A 20618-nucleotide genomic window follows, 5' to 3' on the forward strand; every position below is an offset into this window, starting at 1 on the left:
CCCCTAAAAATCTTTAACACTTTTAATTCTATCTTATTGTCTTCTTCCTGCAGGATGTTAATTGACTCGGGACAGAATCCAGATTTGAGATCGTGAAGAAGGGAAGAGTCAAGCTGAAGGAAGGAAAAGTTCTCCCTGGGAGGTGAAAAAAGACAAATACAAAAAACTATAGTTTTCTCTAATTTAGTCTGTACTTATTTTAATTGGAGACAGTAGAACATATTTATAAGGAAAAGAAAAGCCAGTGAAGAGGAAGTTAAGATGTACATATTAGGAAAGGAAAGCAAGGATAATTAAACGAAGTGTCTGACTATCTATGAAGAGGTGATTTTGAGAGCCCTGGAAGATTAGTTCAGAAAAGGAGTGAGTGTGTTCAGCTGAAACAAGAAGCAAGGTAGAAGAGCTGGACAAATGAATAATAATAACTTGAGGCAACTGGGTTGGGGCAAGGGTATTGAACAGAGAGTGCTATAGAGAATGACTCCTCCTGCATGGGTCAAAACCACTAAAAAAACAAGGGCTGGACGAGGTGGTGCACACCTGTAATCTCAGCACGTTGGGAGGCTGAGGCAGGCAGGCTGCTTGAGCCCAAGAGTTCGAGACAAGCCTGGGCAACATGGCAAAACACCGCTTCTACAAAAAATACAAACGAAAAAAAATCCAGGCATGGTGCTGTGCACCTGTAGTCCCAGCTACTTAGGAGGCTGAGGTGGAAGAATTGCTTGAGCCTGGGAGGTTGAGGCTGCTGTGAGTTAAGATTACACCACTGCACACCAGCCTGTGTGACAGAATGAGACCCTGTCTCAAAAAAGTAAAAGTTAAAAAATAAAATAAAAGTATGAGGAGAAAAAAAAAATCACCATCATCATTTGAAGCACTGCAATCGGATCTCAACCATGGGTGAGGACTTAGAAGGTAGGCAAGTTTGTCCTGCACTGGGGCAAGATTTTATGAATCTATTTCTTCTTCTGAGAGGTGTATTTGACCCTCCATTTCTTTCCGTTTAAAATGTTATGAAATTCAATGGTTGTAGAGTCTAATAAATATACACATGGAACAGGAAACAATGCGGGAACTGTTCAGTTCCCGGACCTTGACTTCCTGATAGGGCCGATTTTCAAAAAGTAAAAAGGATTCAGGGGATCTGTGATTTTTTTTTTTTTTTGTCAGCGCCACACCGATTAAAAACAATATATTTATTTAAGTAGACAGTTTTGTGCTGTGAAGCACATGTCAATTAAATTATCTAACACCTGCCTTTGAGGTGGTACATTGCCAATATCTGAGACAGGAAAAAAGGTGAATGACCAATGACTAGTTATAGAACAATTTGAACCATTTTCTTTCATTGCTACAAAATGAAAATCATGCTACAGGAACTATCTCTCCTTCTCCTCTGTCTCAGTTTCCACTTCTACCCTCCTCACAAATTAATTAACATTTGATAGTGCCTTACAATTTATAAACTCTTTTCACACAAATCATCTCATTTATTCTTTACTATAACTTATGTATTTGTCATTATCATCCTCTTTTACAGTTTTTTTTAAATACTGAAGGTCAGAAAGACTATATAATATTTCTCAATCAATATCTACCAGTGACAGACTGAGGCCTCAGACTAAGAATCTGGGATTCTAAAACCTGTACTTCTCAGAACATCAACTAACTGGGGAGGGGAGAAGGAAATCATAGTGATGTTAGAGTTTTGACTCATCAATTCACTTCAAATGAGAGTAAAAATGACAGATTGTAAAATTAACTGATAACTGATAGCAAAGCATATAACAGCTAAAGAAAAAAACATATAAATAACTATAGTCAAAAATTATATAATTTTAAGCAAATAAGAATCCTTGGAGATCACTTAATCTGACTTTTCAATTTTGCAGGTGAGGAAAAAAACTCAATATGAATTCAGAAATGTTCCCTAGAAACCACTTAATATGAGAAAAATTAGGTTTAAGGACTTGTTCCTAGGAGGAAAAATAGTTATTTAAACCAAAACTGGTAAGAAATTACTGAAGAGAGTGGAGTAATTTACATCACAGAGAAAATAAGTCTCTCTTCCATGACAGGGTTGGATGAGGGAGGAATAGAAAATGACGGAAACAGTAAGTCCTCTGCGAGTTCTTGACAGCAGTTAAAACAGTGATTCCGGGTCAGGTGCCATGGCTCACACCTGTAATCCCAGCATTTCGGGAGGCAGAGGTGGGTGGATCACCTGAGGTCAAGGAGTTCAAGACAATCCTGACTAACATGGTGAAACCCTGTCTCAACTAAAAATACAAAATTAGCCGAGTATAGTGGTACATGTCTGTAATCGCAGCTACTTCGGAGGCTGAGGTAGGAGAATTGCTTTAACCCGGGAGATGCTGGTTGCAGTGAGCCAAGATCGTGCCATTGCACTCCAGCCTGGGCTAAAAGAGTGAAACTCCGTAACAACAACAACAACAACAAAACAACAGTGATTCCAAGGAAGGAGGTCAATGGAAGTCTATCTAATAAAAATAGGGCAAATAGGAACCTGGAATCCATGATGCTATTTACTCAGGCCTCCTGTGTCTTTGTAAAAGTGAAACTTGGCTAGAAGGTGAGAAGAGCAAGATGACCTAAATGGATCTGCAAAATAAAGGGAAGAACTGGGGAATGGATGCAGAAGACTGAGAATCAGAAATTCTAAAAGGAAACGCAGAAATAAAGTCTTCAAGGAGAGAGAGAAGTCAAGCAATGTGCTGGGAGGCTGTAATATGTGATGAAAAGTAGCTAGTAAGAAATTGTGATGTCCAAAATTCAGGTTTTAGTTGTTTGCACAGATGCTATGTGAATTGCTTCTGCTGGAGCATTGAGCTCTACAATAACAGCTGCTAAACACATATGCCTGTGAGTGATACTTGGGGAAATCAAGGTGAAAGGGCTGTACTATTGATGTGGCTTATCCTGGCAAAAGGGGAAAAGTATTGCTGCATGTGATGCCCAAGAGATTCAAGAATCCAGTGGGTTCAGGAAGCTGAAGATAGAGCGAACAGTGGTTTCTTAAGTCCCAAATATTCTGGACACTTCCTGAGGGCACAGGTGAAGCCTGTCCAGCAATCTTGGGGCAGCCTCTGGGATTTCCAGATGATGTGAATTGGTACATTGGAGCTCCTTTTATTTACACACCAAAAGACATCATGACCTTGGCTGACATCTGGATTTTAGAAAAAGATTACATGTTTCAGAGGTTATGGCTGCTGTTATTTTTCATACTCCAAGAAATTCAGCAATTTTCATTTAACGGATGAGGATGGAGTAAAGCAAAAGGGCCAAAGATTAAACCTTTCTGGAGTCCCATGCATGCATACTAGATAATATGAGTATACATATTATTTTTGTAATGCTTTGTAAGACTATAATCTCGTTTTAGAGGCAATAAAATGGGCTCAGGGAGGATAAGTAACATATCTATCTGAAAAAGCATAGATTTTAACACACTCTGCCTAACTATAAAGTCTATGCCCTTTCCATTAAGCCACATTTCCTGCCATGTTGAAAATCTGTGTATTCATATGTTGGTCTTCACAGATGTAAACAGAATCAGCATGAATTCACTAAGCACATTGCTACAAAAAATACAGGACTCCAAATCCTCTGCAATGGAAATATTTCAGAGTATTTTCAGGAAATGGGTCACGGTGTATTAGATATTATGAAAAGAGATAGACTCTGTAATTACAATGTGAGACTGATGTTATGTTCCTTGTACACACTTTTTTTCAAGTACTCATGACAAAGTGTTGAAATGAATGGTTTCCTATTGCTTTTCCCTACTAGACCATAAATTCTGTGTGAGAAGACTTATGTTGGCACACAGTAGGTGTTTGATACATTTTGAATAAACAAGGATATGGAAATAATGAGTGATAAAAATTATATTTGCTGCCTACACTGTATTCTAATTTTAGGTTTATGACATCATTTTCTTTTGGATTTCTTTTTTTTTTTTTTTTTTTTTTTCTTTTTGACAGTCTCTCTCTGTCACCTAGGCTGGAGTGCAGTCGCTCCATCTCGGCTCACTCCCAGGTTCTTCAGCCTCTCGAGTAGCTGGGACTACAGGTTCCTGCCACCACACCTGGCTAATTTTTTGTATTTTTAGTAGAGACGGGGTTTCACCCTTTTAGCCAGGATGGTCTTGATCTCCTGACCTCATAATCTGTCCGCCTCGGCCTCCCAAAATCCTGGGATTACAGGTGTGAGCCACCACGCCTGGCCTTCTTTTGGATTTTTACTCAATAATTAAGTTAGATATTTTCTGGAACCTTTCTACACCTTTCCAACTTCAAGTCCTTGAATTTATAATTAGATTCCAATGTGTTTTGTCTCTAATACGGTTTAAGCTTCAAACGTATTACACTGAATTGTAAATAACAGACCATTAGAATGTGTACTTTTGCATAATGATTACATGTATCTTAATTCTTTGGCAAATACATAATGAAGAAAAATGTAACTTGTATAATCTCATTAACAGTGTTTTAGTCACCTAATTCAACTATTTCTATATAAATAAAAACATTCACTTTATGCATGAGCAAAATAAAATGATCAGAATACAAGTTAGTACATAAAGATAACATAATAAATGTAGTCCAAGGTCTCAGCTTACAAAATTTGCTTCCTAGCCAAAAGTTATGTTTGAGGTTCAATAGCAACAGTTTCCAGTTTTATTGCCCCAAGTGATAATAAGTAGGCTATTCATATGAGAATTAGGGATCCTAGAAAACTTTTGTCTTTGGGGTTACCCCCATTCCATAATCTTCTCTATTTTGATACTGAAAAAAACATATTACTTTAAGGTCTTGTAACACTATAAGTAACAATAATCACGTATAGCATATAATGTTGCTTGTACTGGGAGGATAAGAAAGAAATGGACACTGCCCAGTATGCTACAGAAGGTGTTTCCCCTGCTAATTTCAGGTTAAATAACATTTATTCATTAGGTACTCGTTATGTGCTGGTCTCTGCTAGTAATTTAGGATAAGCACTTTGTATGGCATTAAAATTGTCAGCAGCTGAAAGACAGATCTCACATCAGAAAAATATCCTTAGTTATCTATTTATAACTAGATATCTCATTTTTTAAGGCAATTTCAATGGCTATCCTTTACTGTGAATACTATGCTTGGTATTAATACATTTCTTTGTTCACATAATGGTTCCTGGAAATTTAATTCTAGGATTGCCTAGTGGCATCATATTAAAACATGAAAATTAAGAATTGGCCATATTCTTAATTTTACAGCCAAAACTTTAGTATATTTGAGGCATCTCATATATTTTCTATAACATACCAGAACACACACACACATAAGCACACATGTATATCACTCTCACACTGCTTTGAAACAGTTTAATAGCAGATCAAAGTTTGAGAACAAATGCGTATTACTCAACCACTCAGAGGCTGTAAAACAAAAAGAAGACAAGGGTAATCTCAATTGCTTTTCACTTCAAAAGTCTTGTAAAGAAGTTTGTCTTTCTATGCATCAGGGCATAAAGAAGAAGTATACAGAGTGGTGACTATAAGCTTGTGTTCTGATTAGTATTCATAAAATTCCAAATTATCTGATTAGACAACAATGGTAATATCATTCTTAACCATGAAAGCATAAATGGACTTTCAAGATACACGAGGCTTTAGGGAGTTTTAAAATCAATAATGCTGTAATACTTTTGCAGGTAATCTTTAAGCAGCTCCTAACACAATGGGGACAGCATATGATCAATATTAATGAACAACTGAATTCAACAGCATGCTTTCCAGGCATTTTTTTATGCAAGCTCATATAAGTATGTCAACGAGATTAATTGCTCACAAAAGTAGTAGATCTATATGGTTTGCTACTTTTCTGCATCTATCTCCTCACAATTCCAACAGTAGAGTTAGAGTTAGTTCCATATGTGTAATATGATTAGCTTCTCATACATTTAGAGACTATGCCCCAAATCATGAATAACTTACAGTATATAAGCAGATTATTAGAAAGTAAACAGGTTAACATTCTCCAGTGATAATATGTACTAGACTTTGGTCAATTTTTAAAAAATATGCCCCCAAAACATTGCCAGTTACATATCAAAATAAATGTACACTTTATGTAGTAAGGAAATGTCACTAAGGTAATGGCAATAGCATAGTTTTTTACCAATTGTTTACAAGTAGAATAAAATAGGAAGAGCTATGACCCCAAATTTCACCGCAAATTCTCATGTTAAAAACATATCAAAGTTATCTTACGATGTTGCTGTTACATGTAACTTTTTTTTTTTTTTTAAACATTTTGGCAGTTGCCATTTTGAGCCACTGTCACTCTATTTTAAAACCAGTTGTAAAGAAAGAAATTATTCTGGGAATGCTCACATGATTGACATTTGCAAACTAATTTTTAAACACTAGTTGTTGCTTCTCGTCCTGCTCTTTTTCCTTCTCCTTTGTACTCTTCCTCCTTTGTAAATGTAAATGTGCAAAATTCAGCCATTTGAGGATAAAAATCGTTTATGAGTATTTTGAATATGAAGAAAGACCTAAACTATTTTATGATACAATCTCAAACATTCCATCATAGTGGAGAATCAGCAAATTTATTATATTTTTCATTAAACAAAAAAGCATTTGGATAGATTATAAAAATTGAAACCTGAAGATAGAGACTTTTCCCCCCTCAAAACCCGTTGATAAATTTTCTCCTCAAGAATTAATACCAGACTATCTTTATATACATCTGTCTATAAGAGGGCACTGAGATGACTAGTGGAGGTGCTTTAGAGGTCCTTGTCCTTGTTTACATTCCTAGGTTAATGTAAAAATGTGCCACAAATGTGGTAGCTTAAAACAATAGAATTTTATTCTTTCAGAGTTCTAGAGGCTAGAAGTCTGAAATCAAAGTATCAACAGAACCTCTGAAGGCCTAGGAAAATATCTTTCCTTGCCTATTCCAGATGCTGGTGGCTCCTGGCATTCCTTGGTTTATAGCAGCATAACATGAATCCCTGCCTGTCTTCACAGGCTTTCTTCTAATTGCTTCTCTCCTCTTCTTATAAGAACCCACCGTAAATCAAATATGTCTTCATCTTTAGATCCTTAACAATCTTTACCCACAAAGGCCCTATGATGGGCTAAACTGTATCCTCCCCAGAACTTCTATGTTGAAGCCCTAATCTGCAGGACCTCGGAATGTGACTATATTTGGATATAGGACTTTTTCAAAGAGATTATTAAGGTTAAATGAGGTCATATAGGCGGGCCTTAATTCAATCGGACTGATGTCCTTATAGGAATAGGGCATTTGAACACACACACGAGACACCAGTGATTCTGCCACTCAGAGGAAAAGCCAAGTGAAGACACAGCAAGTAGGCAGCTATTTGCAAGCCAGGGAGAAAGGCCTCAGAAGAAACCAAATCTCCAGAACCTCCAGAACTCTGAGAAAACAAATTTCTGTTGTTTGATCCACGCAGTCTGTGGTATTTTGTAATGGAAGCCCTATCAAACTAATACCGTGTTTACAAATAAGGTTGTATTCAGGGTTCCTGGTATACATAAATTGGGGGTAGGGAGCACTATTTAACCCATCTTATGGTTCCTGTATAGTTGTTTTGTTATAGCATTGGAGTTGATTAAGTAAACCAGAGTTTTATGTATTAGAATTGTCTGGCAAAGCACTCATATTATCAATATGTAAACTCGTAGCTAAAATTAATTTTACTTGATTCTCGTCACAGAGTAATGGGGGATAAGCTTTGATGGTGCTGGGGATCAGGAGAGCAGTCTAAATTTTGGGCAGTAACTAGGTAGAATCCAGAACTGGGTACCCAGGGGACATCAAGGAGAGCCTGGCACTGCATGACAGGAGGAAGCATTAAGAAAGGAGGATTTCCTGGGGTTAATCTTCATTCACTTAAACTATTATTTAGAGTTGGGCTTGATAATGGCAGTATTTTTTTCAGGCACTCAGCAACTTTCTGAGAAAGTCTTTATATATTAATTCCACAAACATATGTAATCATTGTGGCACAGTAGTTGATATCTCCTTTTCTCCAATAAATAAATATCTTATTAAACATGAATATGACTTTAAAGAAAATTAATAACCAATCATAGTAAAAGATCTATCATTTTGCAAAGTGATAACTATTGCTACAGCCACACTTTGTTAAGAGGCAGTCTCCCATTCTTTCCCCTGTGCATTCATCCTGCACACTGCTGTGAAAACAACCTCCCTAAACCACTACTTGCATAATGGCAATTCTCAGCTCAGAATGTTTTATCATTCAAACAGAACTCTATATCAAAACTCTGTAGTCACTCTGCATATACATTTTTTATCCTTCAAATCATGCTGTCTAATTTTGGGCATCTTTGAGTTGGCCAATAATATTTGCTGACTGTGTGATGTTATTGCTTACATAAAAATAAGTAATGAACATACGACAAAAACAATGTTGCTGCTTGGTTTTCTTTCAAAGACTAAGAAAACTAAAGCTGACATAATATACTTAATAATAAGACTGGTATACAGAAGCCTTTTGTGAATTAGTGAATACCATATGAAATTGTTATCATTTTTGAATTTAGTAATATAAGGCCCAGGTGCATTTTGAAATCTTTGGCCAATGGGATAAACATGAACACTCCTATAATTTAAGAGAAACATAGATGGCAAAACTATGGGCTATGCTGATAATCAGTATATTTTTATTTTTCCTGATGACCTTCAGAATAACAATAATGATTTCCATGCAAAATGTATTGTAAAAACTTTGGAAACCATAAATGTAATCCAACGTAACTCATAAAGCACACATCAAATAATTTTCCTCAAGCTAAGAAAATTCCTTAAAAAGTCTTTCTTTTTAGATCAGGGAGCTATTTCCAAACAAAATCCTGCAAATCACTTTTTTAAGAAGTATATCTGTCAGAACTCACAAGCCATTCATTATACCATACAATTAAAGTTTGAGAATACACATCATCTTGCAGTGCAAAGTGCTAAGATATCACTCAGGTTTACTATTAGCTACCAAAGTTTGTTTCATTTTCCACATATCAATTAGACAAGGCATAAGTTAAAGACAGACCAGAGACAAGTATTTCTACATATATATATATATACACACACACATACACACACACACACACACAAACACACACACACATACACACACACACACACACACACACACATATATATATATATATAACAAATATCTGAGCCCAAGTTTTAGGGGCATCAAGCAATCTCACTATTTCACATAGTGTCTCTAAGCAACTACAAAAATTGCATGTTCTTCATCAATCTTTCTGTGACAGTGCTTCACCTTTTTCAGGCTCCTACTCAACTTGCTGCCTATACTGCATGATTAGCATCTCAGTTTTCATTGCTTCATCCTCTAATTATTCCATGGATCTCTTTTGTCTCCCTCACTCAATTCTAAATTAGTTTTGCATAGGAACCTTTACTCCTTATATTTTTGTACCCTCATAGTCCCTAATGAAGAGCTAAATACTTTGATACTGCTTCATAAATATGTGATGATTGACTTAAAATTATTACTAATTTTAGAAATGTCGGCATATAACCCAAACTGCAAATCATGATCTATAACAGAAACCAAAAAATTAGAGATTGGATATAAATATCTGCAGCCCTTTTTCATTTACACTAGTAGATTTTAACAACTCAATGTTAAGCTGCAGCCAAGCCCAATTTTCTTTGTTGAATGTTGTGGCAATCTGTAAAATATCAGATTTTGGATAATTTTATAATTATAAACAATGTGTGTTAAAAATAAATATACTACTTCCACAAAGCTACAGTTCTTTCTCCTATAATATAGCAGAGTGATTTTTGATCTTGAAGGCAGTGGCAGGAGGTGGAGGAAAGAATTTCTATTTTTACTTTTGGAATCTGTCCTCTGTGACTGTCATCTTAATCATGAAGCAGAGAGATTCCTGCAGGAGATGTTCCTGCTGCACTCATATGGGAATGGCACCTACCTAGACTTCACAGCTGAGAACACTGGAAGCACAGCTGGACAGGCGAGTTACTGTTTAGATTGCCTCCTCAGGTCTCACATGTGGCTTCCTTGTGGCAGATTTGAGGAGGCATAAAACAAAGCAGGCATGGATTCTGGCCAGCTGGCCATCTGTTCCTTCACCCACTGTGATAATTTGGTCTTGTAGAATTCTATTAAGTGAGCATTAAGTAATGATCATATCAAACAGTACATAATGCCTGCTTATAATCACTGGGTGAAAGCTTAAGGGATGCTTGCCCAAACACAGAAATGTCACCAAAGCAAACCAATATTTTTTTTTAAAAAAAAAGGAACAGCAAAATTGATGCAAAACAGCAACAGTTAACTTTGTTTTCATTTTTACTTTTTATCATATTGAATCTATGTCAAATCACAGAGGATGAATGTGGTACAAAGGAGCTAAGTAAATACACTGAAGTTTCCACTATCCCATTATGGATATAGCAGTTTACATAGACAAACTAAATAAGAATTTTAAAACTAAGAAACTATGTGAGGGGCTTTATCACACTGAACTAAATTTATAGCCATTAACTTCAGGCTTCTCCAAATAGTTTCCCAGAACAACAGCAAGTAGTTACTCATTAGTCAAAATGCTTTTTGTGCTGTTGTTTTTAAAAAGATTAATTGAAGTATTTTATTCTAAGAAAGCAGCTTTTCCTTCATAAACACTTAATAATTGCAAAATCATAAGTTTTTTTACTCCTAGAATGGATGCTTAATGATGCATCCAATAAACTGTATTATTAGGATGGTGTCCTAATTGATCTCCCTCTCTTACACATCCTCCATAGCTACACACCGTGCAAACCTAATCAAAAAGCTTCTGATAGCTCCTACAGCCTGGTATTCCAAAGTCCATAAATTTAAACTAATCTTATGTCCTCAGTGTTACCTCCACTGTTCATGATAATGAACCAATATGCTTCACTTGGTTAATCTACCATTCTACCACCTAAAGATCACTTGTATTCCTAGAACTTTGCTCAAGTGACTCTGCAGCTTTAAATGCCAAATGCCTTTCTTCACCTCCTCTTTTCCTGATTTCCTTTTCCTTCCTAGATAGCCCAAAGTTTCACATCAACTCTCCTCTATTGTTTGTTTTTATTCCCTTCACAAGTTTTTCTATTACCCTGTTACATACTACTTCCATCCATTGGTTCATTTGTTCACTTATTGATATAGTTATTCAGTTTATATTTAGAGCTTCTATTGTGTTCCACGGTGCTAAGTATTAGGGTTATCAAGGTGAACAAAACAGGTGCACCTTCTAATCTTGTGAAACATCAGTAAATGAGAGGACTGACTTCAATCAAATAATCACATAAAGAAATGAAATTGTAAAGAAATGTAATAATAAAATAATCAAATGAGAACATGTAAATGCCATGAAGGAAAGGTCTCCTGTGTCCCAATAACCTATTAGTAAGAGGTTCCCTGAAGAGGTGAAGCATAGACTAGAAGCTGGAAACCAAGTAAGAGCTAAGGTAAGAAAGAAATAAGTATTTCTTTTGTAGGTATGTGGAAGGAGAAGCAGGGCAAGAAAAAGGGCCTCTGGTAAGTCTAATGTAGCTAGAACAGACACAGCAAGGAGAAAGAAACAGGGACCAAACTCAGCAGCTTTAAAAGACCACGTATTTAAGAAAAACAAAACAGTATGGATACATGAATATATTTAGACTAAATTTCAATTTTAAAGATAATTAGTTTGCCATATGGAGAATATTTTGAAAGGATCTATTTTCAAAGATGAAAATTGAGCAGTTAAGAATCATTGTACTTGCCCAGGCAAAATGTGGTAGGACACCTGGATTAGAGTGGTGGGCTTGTAGGTATGGATGGAAGTGGACAGATTGGACAGAGAAGGGTTGAATAAGACTATTCTGTTTCTAGATTTCATGTGTCAGCGGATGAATATTGGTGCCATTCACTGCAATAGCAATCCGGGAAGAGGGTCTAGATTGAAAGAGAAGATCATGAGTAAGCTTTATGGATATATTATTCAAAAGGAGGTAAGAAGTAGGCAGAGGAGAATGTGGCCTGGAGATATTTAATGTTAGCGTTCCTGGATATAGATGGCAATCAGTGGGTAAGGATGTAGTTGCCCATTGGAAGTTTAGAGGTAATATAAGGAAAAGAACAAAGAATCTAAGATCAAGACCCAATTTAATAGCTACATATGGTCTAGGAAAGGCAACATCCAGAGAGGCAGGAAAACCATTAGCAGGGATGTGGTATCATTCTAGCACATTACTGCTTTGTGGTATTAATGAACAATTTAACATGTACACATCGTGTCATTTGGAACAGATGTTATGTTCCTGGAAATGTGAGATTTTCATTTTATATTTCTTCTATAACCCCTCTCTGTTTTCTTGCAGAACCCAACAAATACTTGCTGAATGAAAATGTTCGTAACTTCATGAACCAAATATACTGGCAAAGTGTTTTAGGAAAAACATATTTTAGCAGAAAATGTTCTCCTTTAAGTGGTGTTATTTTATACCAAATAATATTCTGGTTGATCTTTTTGCTTATATAGGGAACCACTTTCACATATTTTTTAAAAAGTAAAAAGTCAAGTTGGAGAAACTGCCAAAACTTATTGCTTCCAAAAGAAGGCTTATTTGGCTTAGAGAAGTAAAAGTAAAAATATGGAGAATGAAATGCTTGATATTTGGCCAGAATGAAAGAAAGACAGTAAAAGAATACACTGAGAAATTATTAATGTTTTCATATTTACCTAGAGTCTTTTTGGCCATCTTGTTTTGTTTTTCATGATCTGTCTTGCTGGTGGTGCTATCAATGTTGTGCCCTCATTTTTGCTGTCCTTAGAAGTCCATTTGCTTGATTATACATCTAAAACTGATTCCTTTAAGATCAATCTGACTAGAAAAGCCAGTTTAAACTGCTTTACTCTTAGGATGAGAAAATTTCTACAAAGGTTTGCCCACAGGGATAAGCAATGTGTGGAAGAAAAAATCAGAAAGTCATTTAGAAATAAAATTATTCCTTGTGTAAAAAATTTCTCTGTATGCTTCCTAGTAGACATGAAAATGTAGACTCAAATATTTGAGAAGTCTGAAAATCCACTTAAAAATGTGTGTAACAATTTATCATTGCAAACCCAATTAAAAATGTTGAGTTATTGAACACAATTCATTTTATAATCCATGAATATATTAACTGTATGTAGCACAGATTTGTGTTACTATAAAAATCTTTATTTCTACTTTTCCAGCATTATGCATTTAAATTTGTAAATTCCATGTTACATTAATCACATGAATATAGATGGGCAATTTCACTACATTTTCTATAAAAGAAATCATGCCTACTGACAACTTTGTAGGAAATTTTGTTACAGATTGACTGTAGCTCTTAAAACAGTAAGGCTTCCTTCATGAAAGTTATTAGACATTTTAGATCCCCTCGGTTTGATTGAAATGATAAAAAATTACACTTTAATATCACTGTCTTTGGACACTGACACTGTTTTTAATACTACACAGAATATGGTCACAGAGTCATTAAAAGAAGTGGCAATAATCTAGGTTTGACTACACTGTGATTTAATATTTATAGTGTTTTCATGATACAAGTAAAATATGCTGATTAAAATGATCACAATGTCACTATCTGGATGGACAAAAAAGCTGAGGTTCACATCTTCAGTACAAGACAACTTCAGTTATTTCTTTCCACTCTCTTTTCTTATTACCAATACGATTTCTATTATATGAAAGGCCATTAGAGTACAGAGAAATAATATGTAATAGAGAAGTCTTTTGTCAATAAATATCTTAAATAATTAATTAGAGAAGTTACTATAAATATTAATTAGAGAAGTTATTATGCTACTTAAATATAGTAGGTCTGAACTGTCCCTCTTTAAGATCAGTGTTATCAAGTGTAAAAGATTTTCAGAGGAACAAATAATTTACTAGAAGTGTTTGAATGTTTGTCTTCTACCTGATCCGTACAGTTTTTAATGTGATTTTTTGTGTGTGACCTAACTGAAGTAGGTCACAAACAATGAAGTAAAGGGATTTAGGATTGTCTATTCAGTCTTTAAAAAAAAATCAGTTACAAACGTGTACACTTGGTAATTTCCAAAGAAGCAGCTAAATAATATCTTTTCTTGATTGTACAAGACATTCTGATAGTTTCTACAGATGTGCTGAATTCTAATAGGAGATTGGCGAGTAGCAAAGAATGACTGTAATTTGGGCTTAGAAGGATAACCATATTGTTGAAGATTAAATATCTTCTGGATGAAGAATGAGACTTGCCCTGATGACCACAGTAGGAATTCTATTACACTTGACGTAATATTTTTTTAGATAAAATAATTTTGAAGAAGCTTTATGTCATAGAACTTGAAGGTTCCAAATTCTCTTTGATCTATATGCTAGAGGGGAACTTGGGAAATTTCAAGGAGAAATTTAGCTCTTCTCACAGGAGCTACCTAAGCCCACCTCTGGGCTAAAAAGTGCAGTCTTTGATTCAGACACCTGTGCTTGTCAGACCTTTCAATTTTTATAAGAGCATGACATTCATGCCTGTGCCTATGCTGTCCCTTGGAGCATAAGGGTCTGTATGCATTCACCCTGCATCTAACACATTAAGAAATGTTGTTGCCTCTACCTTCAAAATGCTGTAAGGCCATAAACTCCGGAAACACAGATGAATATACACAATAAATGATTTATTGATATTACTTTGCAAAAAAATAGAAATGATTTGGGTCTCCACGGCCCTTGTTGCTATGATGAACATGTCAATCAGGTTTCTGCACTAGAAACTCTGATTACAGGGAACTGGCTGTTTCCTCTCCCTGAGATGCTCTTCCTCTAACTCTCACCTCTACTAAACCTTTGCTCAAAATCATTTTCAAAACAATGGTTAACCAGAAAAGTCCTACTTAAAATTGGCAACCATAGTCCAATCCCAATATTTCTATTTCTCTCTTATTGTGATCTTGTTTTCTCAATGGCTTTAACGCCTTCTAACATAGCATGTAATTTATTTGTCATGTTTTGTGTTGTGTGTTGTTTGTCGTGTTTCTCCCCTGTGCTGTGTTGTTGTTTATTGTCTGTCTCCCATGGTAGAATGTAATCGATGTGAGGACATAGAACTTTGTTTTGTTCACTGATATATCTCAAGTGCTTGGTAATGATGCATTCAACACATCTTTGTTAATTAAATTTATCTCTGCTAGGAATAAAACTTTAAACTTATTCAATATTGATCAAAGTCTGGAATTAGTCCTACATTATTCCAGATCAGCAGTTGGCCATGTCACAGGATCATTTTGACACATAAGAAAATGCTTTTATAGCACTGTATTTTTGTAAATTTGTAGAACTGAAAGAAATGCAATATTGACCTACAAAATAAGACTAGGAAAAATACCATGCATTTTTACTGAGGAATTAAGTTCTTGCTTTGGATGCACATATACTAAGATTGGAATGATACAGAGAATATCAGTATGGTTCCTACACAAAGAAGTAAGGAATTATATTAATCGGGACCCAAGGATTAGGATCTCTAAATTTCAGGACAAGAATAGTTTTGTTTCTCATGAGCAACCGGTCCCACATATTCTCTTAGACATTACGGTCTTATAACATCATTTGAACATCAGCACACCATTAAGTACATGCCATGTGCGAGACACTGAGTATAATAAGCAATATCAACATATTTAGTCAATGGCCTCTAGAATCCTATGTGCCAAGGGAGATTACAGACAAATAAATAAGCAACTTCAATACTACGAAATGAGTGTCCATGTACAGTGAATACAGAGAGTTCTTGGAGGACATAAGAGGAATGCCTAATCCAATATTGGAAACTTGGGTTTGACATCCTAGAATAATTAGCATCCAAAGTTGAGGTTTACAGAACAAATAAAAGTTGGCTTTTTAGGAAGATGAGTTAGAGGTTTTCAGACAGAAGAGGGAAATAACATGTGTGAAGACTCAAAGTTAAGTAAAGCAGTTAGGAGATCGAGACCATCCTGGCCAACATAGTGAAACCCCGTCTCTACTAAAAATACAAAAATTAGACGTGCGTGGTGGCATGCGCCTGTATTCCCAGCTACTCGGGAGGCTTAGGCAGGAGAATCACTTGAACCCAGGAGGCAGAGATTGCAGTGAGCTGAGATCGTTCCACTGCACTCCAGCCTGGCGACAGAGCAAAACTCCATCTCAAAAAAAAAAAAAAAAAAAAAAAAAAATTAACCATAGCTAAATTTGTAGAACTGAAAGAAATGCAATATAACTGCACCATGAAGTGCAAGAGGGGAAGTGGCAGGTGAGAAAGCCAGAAAGATTTGCATAGCTTGATTATCATAAGCCTCACTAGGCAGATTAAGGAGTTACACTTTATGATGAAGGTAAGGGGAGGTCATTTAAGACATTTAAGCAAGATATGGCTGATTGAATACATATAAACTAGAAGTGTAGGATTAGCTACTTGATGGAATTACTGGGGATAGATTCTATTTCCTCTAAAGAGTATATATCTGCCTCAACAGTGCAAAGGATAGTAGGAGGTAGTGTAATAGGAAAGGTAGTAGAAACATTTTAAATACAACTATGGAGCAAGACATCTGAGTAGGCAATCAGAGGACTTGTAGGTAGTGTTAATATTTAGACAGCATTGAAGACTAGGAAACTCTAATGGTACCAATCTCTGCATAGTGTGGCATTTCTTCCAGTGTGATTAGCAGAGAAAGAGGATGATACCATTACTGCAAGGTTAGATGTTTTCTAGTCGTATGTGGGTCAAAGCAAAAAAAAAAAAAAAAAAGAGAGAGAGAAAACATAACGAAATATGCAAATGTGTGCAAGAGAGTGCTATTGATGATAGAATTCTTGGTCTTGGCTAGTAAAGGAAGAAAGGTCAGCCTTTAAGGGACTGAAAGAGTAGGATTTGGAAGTCTGAGATCCAAGACAGATGTATTTTAAGAAACATAATTAAATCTAGATCTGAAACAAGCAGTGCTATAGTGAAGACATATATATGCCTATATACATTAAATATTCTGTGTATATATTTATAACAAGTTTAAAGAGTCTTAAGGATTAACATACTCAGCTATTGTTCTTGATGTGATCAGAACGAGTAAAGCAGAATTAGCAATGAAGTAAAATTCTCACTATGTCATCCAAGGTTATTGATGCCTTGTTTGTCTACCAACTAAAGTTGTCTCATGACAACCAGCTATTAGCATGTATTTTTGGAAATACTGTGTTAAGAAAAGGAAGATTCCTAATAATATGTGCAGCATGTCATGGAATTTGTATATTATGAAATGGGTTCTTACATGTCATAAAAAATGTAAGCAGCAGACATTTGGATCTGGCCAGAGCAAGAAGAGCTGTATGAGAATGGGAATTAGTGAAGAAGATCCCTAGCCAAACCTCTTTCAGTTTTATTGGTCACCAAAGATATTAAGGTTTCTAAGATGGAATGAGATTGCCTGGGTTATAAGATTTCCAGAATAATCAATTCCTAGCTTGCTTGATAGGAGATTAAGACCTCTGTATAAAGAACAAATTGCAACTTTAATTGATTTTGCTTCTGAAGGAGCCTTTGTTCTAGTGGGTAGGTAATGAAGTTTCCTAGTTTCTTAGGATCTTTTATATTTTGAAAAGAGTAGGAGCCCTTAAGAAAGAAATGTAGAGCCAAATCCTGGTTCATCTTTATCAGAAGAGCCTATGCTAGGACTGTGCAAATCTTTTATACTGAGACTTCACCCTAATTTCATCTTAGTTTGTTGACTTACATTTGTTTTTGCTTTTGTCCTATTTTCCTTTACAGTGACATATAACCATCCTCTCCTTTACTAACTACTTATGGACACAGGATAGAAAATATTTATACTATTTTTGCATATTTTAAAGGTTTAAACATCAGCAAAGTGAAAACAACTGACCTCAAAACGTGATCTAACCCAAAGTGAGTACATTCTGGGAGATGGTTTTCTGCCTGACAATACTTTGTAATGAACTTCGTCTCTTATACTGAGGTAGATGTCACTATTAACCAAAAGCAGGAGCTCTGTAATGGAAGGATTGAATTAAGGTGCAGATTTCTAAGCAAAGAAGAGACACAGAGAGACTAGGATAGAGGCACAGGACTTTGATGGAGCTCACCAACAAAGAGAAAATAATGTGAGGCGTTTAACTTTCTGTTTCTTTTACCCTGCATTTGAAAAACAGTCATATTAAGGATCATGTTAATTTTTTATTTGTTCTGTCATTCTTATTTCTTCCAGGTAGTCTCAAATCTCCCGTAAACATTTTTGCAACACAAAGTTTCCATGTCGTGGGATTGAAGGGACTTCAGTGGTGGGCAGTAAAAGGAAAAACAGGCTTCTGTGTATCACAACTCAGTTGAGTTTAAAGCTCCATTAGCAGTGGCATATGGAGGAAAGCAGGAGCCTTGCAAATTTATTCTGTAACCAACTGTAGAGTTAGCAAGGGCTTATAGCCAAAATGAGAGCAACTAAAGCAAATAGTATCTAATGACTGAGGAAAAGAAGCCCTTCCCATGTCTATGAGTTTTTAAAAAGTTCTAATAATGCATTGGTACAAGTCCCCCAGAAGGCTGAAGGATTAAAGAAACCCAAGTGATTGCAATCAGAGCTACGTTCTGGAATTTATTTTCGTAAGTGAATTTATTTAGGATATGAGTTATAGATACTGTATGATTTATATATGAATTTAAAGATACCTCTGTAAAATCTTTCTTTAAAAGCAGAGTATTAATTTATTAATCTATCTAATGAGTTTAAATTTTTTAAGGGGTCAATCATTACCAAACGTAAAGAGTTTAAGCAATGAAGCATATTTGTTTCAATAAAACAAACTTGACATAAAAATATTATTAATTATTAATTGAATAAATACAGCATGCTTTATCCCCAGACCTAAAGTAACACCATAAGGTTTGAAACAAGAATCAAAACATACCAAAATATTATCATATCTTCTTAAATTATTACATATCTTAAGTGATAATATTTGATAGGGTTTCAAATTTTGCAGGGGAACATTATTTTATATAACACATCCAAATTATTAAACTTGTTGCACAATTTTGTGATATATTACATTTGTCTTAACAAAACTAAAGTAATTAGTCATATAATTATTCTAATAGCACTGAAACTCATTTCTAAAGAGACAAATTTACATTAAGTCCAAATTTGGCCAATGTTAGTAACAGACAGGCATGACTACTATGTAGACATCGATAGTAAGCAAACACTTTCTTTGTAAAGCACTGTCATAATGGGAAAGAAAAAGAAAGAAATGTCTTCCTGGAGAAAGAGTGAGAACTCTACAAGTCTATATGATTTACAGTGAAATTTATCCTCACGGGATAGCTGAAGAAAATTATTTATCAAGTAATTCCATACAGACAAGCATACTTATTTTCATAGTAATATAACTAACCTAAGGTCACTCAGGCATAAAGCAGGGTAAAGTCAGATGTTTTATAACATTTTAACAGGCCTTTTTAAAAATAATGATACAATTTAATTTCTTGTATCTTAAATCTCAACTAAATAATCGTGAACATAAATACTAATTCACAAACACATACCACTTGAGTCTTTAGGAGAAAGCAGTTAAACAACTGGATTATAATCCATTTCTGTTATTAGGGGTATTATCCAAGGGAAAGAAAGAAAGGTAGAGGTATCAATTCCTTGTAAACAAGCTGACAACTAGACCTGCTACCAAATTGACGCTAGGAGGAGAATCCTTACCTATGAATGTTTTCAGTAGGATGTCTCTAGTTTAGGACTGTTTCTGGTAAAGGAATGTATTTACAATCTATGGATTTATAAGGTATAGCTCCATGGAAAATGTTATGTAAGCTACACAGCTATATGAAGACAGTTTATTACCTCAATATTCCCTTGTATGCTTGGTAACTCAAGTACCATACTTAGAGACTTTATCTGTCTTTCTGTCAGAAAGCATGTGTCTAATGCAAAGAAGGACTGGGCAGTTGTCATCAATGTCCCTAAACTCCCTAAACTGCTCCGTCTGTGCTTCTAGAAATTATTAGTAGACTTTGATATTGGGTAATTTCTCGTATTTGCGTAAGCCTGACTTGCCAGTATAATCTTTGGAATTAGTGCAACTCTTTATAGTCCTTTCTATAAATGTTGTATAAACTAAGAGTAAAAAGCTTGAAATGATCCAAATGCCCAGAAGTTAAAGAATGGTTAAGTCATCTACAACATAACTGTGAAATAGAATAGTATATTGCCAACTATATTTTTAAAAATGAAATAATTAGTTACATGCCAAAATCTACATGAAATTCTATTCATTGCAAAAAGAAAGAGTACACTTCATGTTATGATTAAGTAACGTGGTGTGTAGACAATGATAGGCGTTAGAAGAAGTACATAGATTTTAAAAATAGGATTAAAATAAAAAATTGTGTTGTAAAGAGTTTTAGGAAAGGGAAGGTCAACAAAAACAGTGTGCTGATCTTTGTAATCA

At 35.2% G+C, this 20618-nt stretch overlaps 1 protein-coding gene and 1 non-coding gene across 3 annotated transcripts in view; one reads left to right on the top strand and one right to left on the bottom strand.

Annotated features, from left to right (window-relative positions):
- Positions 1–20618, bottom strand: part of EDIL3 (EGF like repeats and discoidin domains 3) — a 465541-nt gene that overhangs the window by 256456 nt on the left and 188467 nt on the right. The window lies entirely within an intron of this gene.
- On the top strand, positions 15524–15626 carry LOC123574243 (U6 spliceosomal RNA). Its single transcript, XR_006699130.1, has one exon. It is a non-coding gene; the product is annotated as a U6 spliceosomal RNA (small nuclear RNA).

This window comes from Macaca fascicularis, chromosome 6 (assembly GCF_037993035.2).
Source record: "Macaca fascicularis isolate 582-1 chromosome 6, T2T-MFA8v1.1".
NCBI classification, from domain to species: Eukaryota; Metazoa; Chordata; class Mammalia; order Primates; family Cercopithecidae; genus Macaca; species Macaca fascicularis.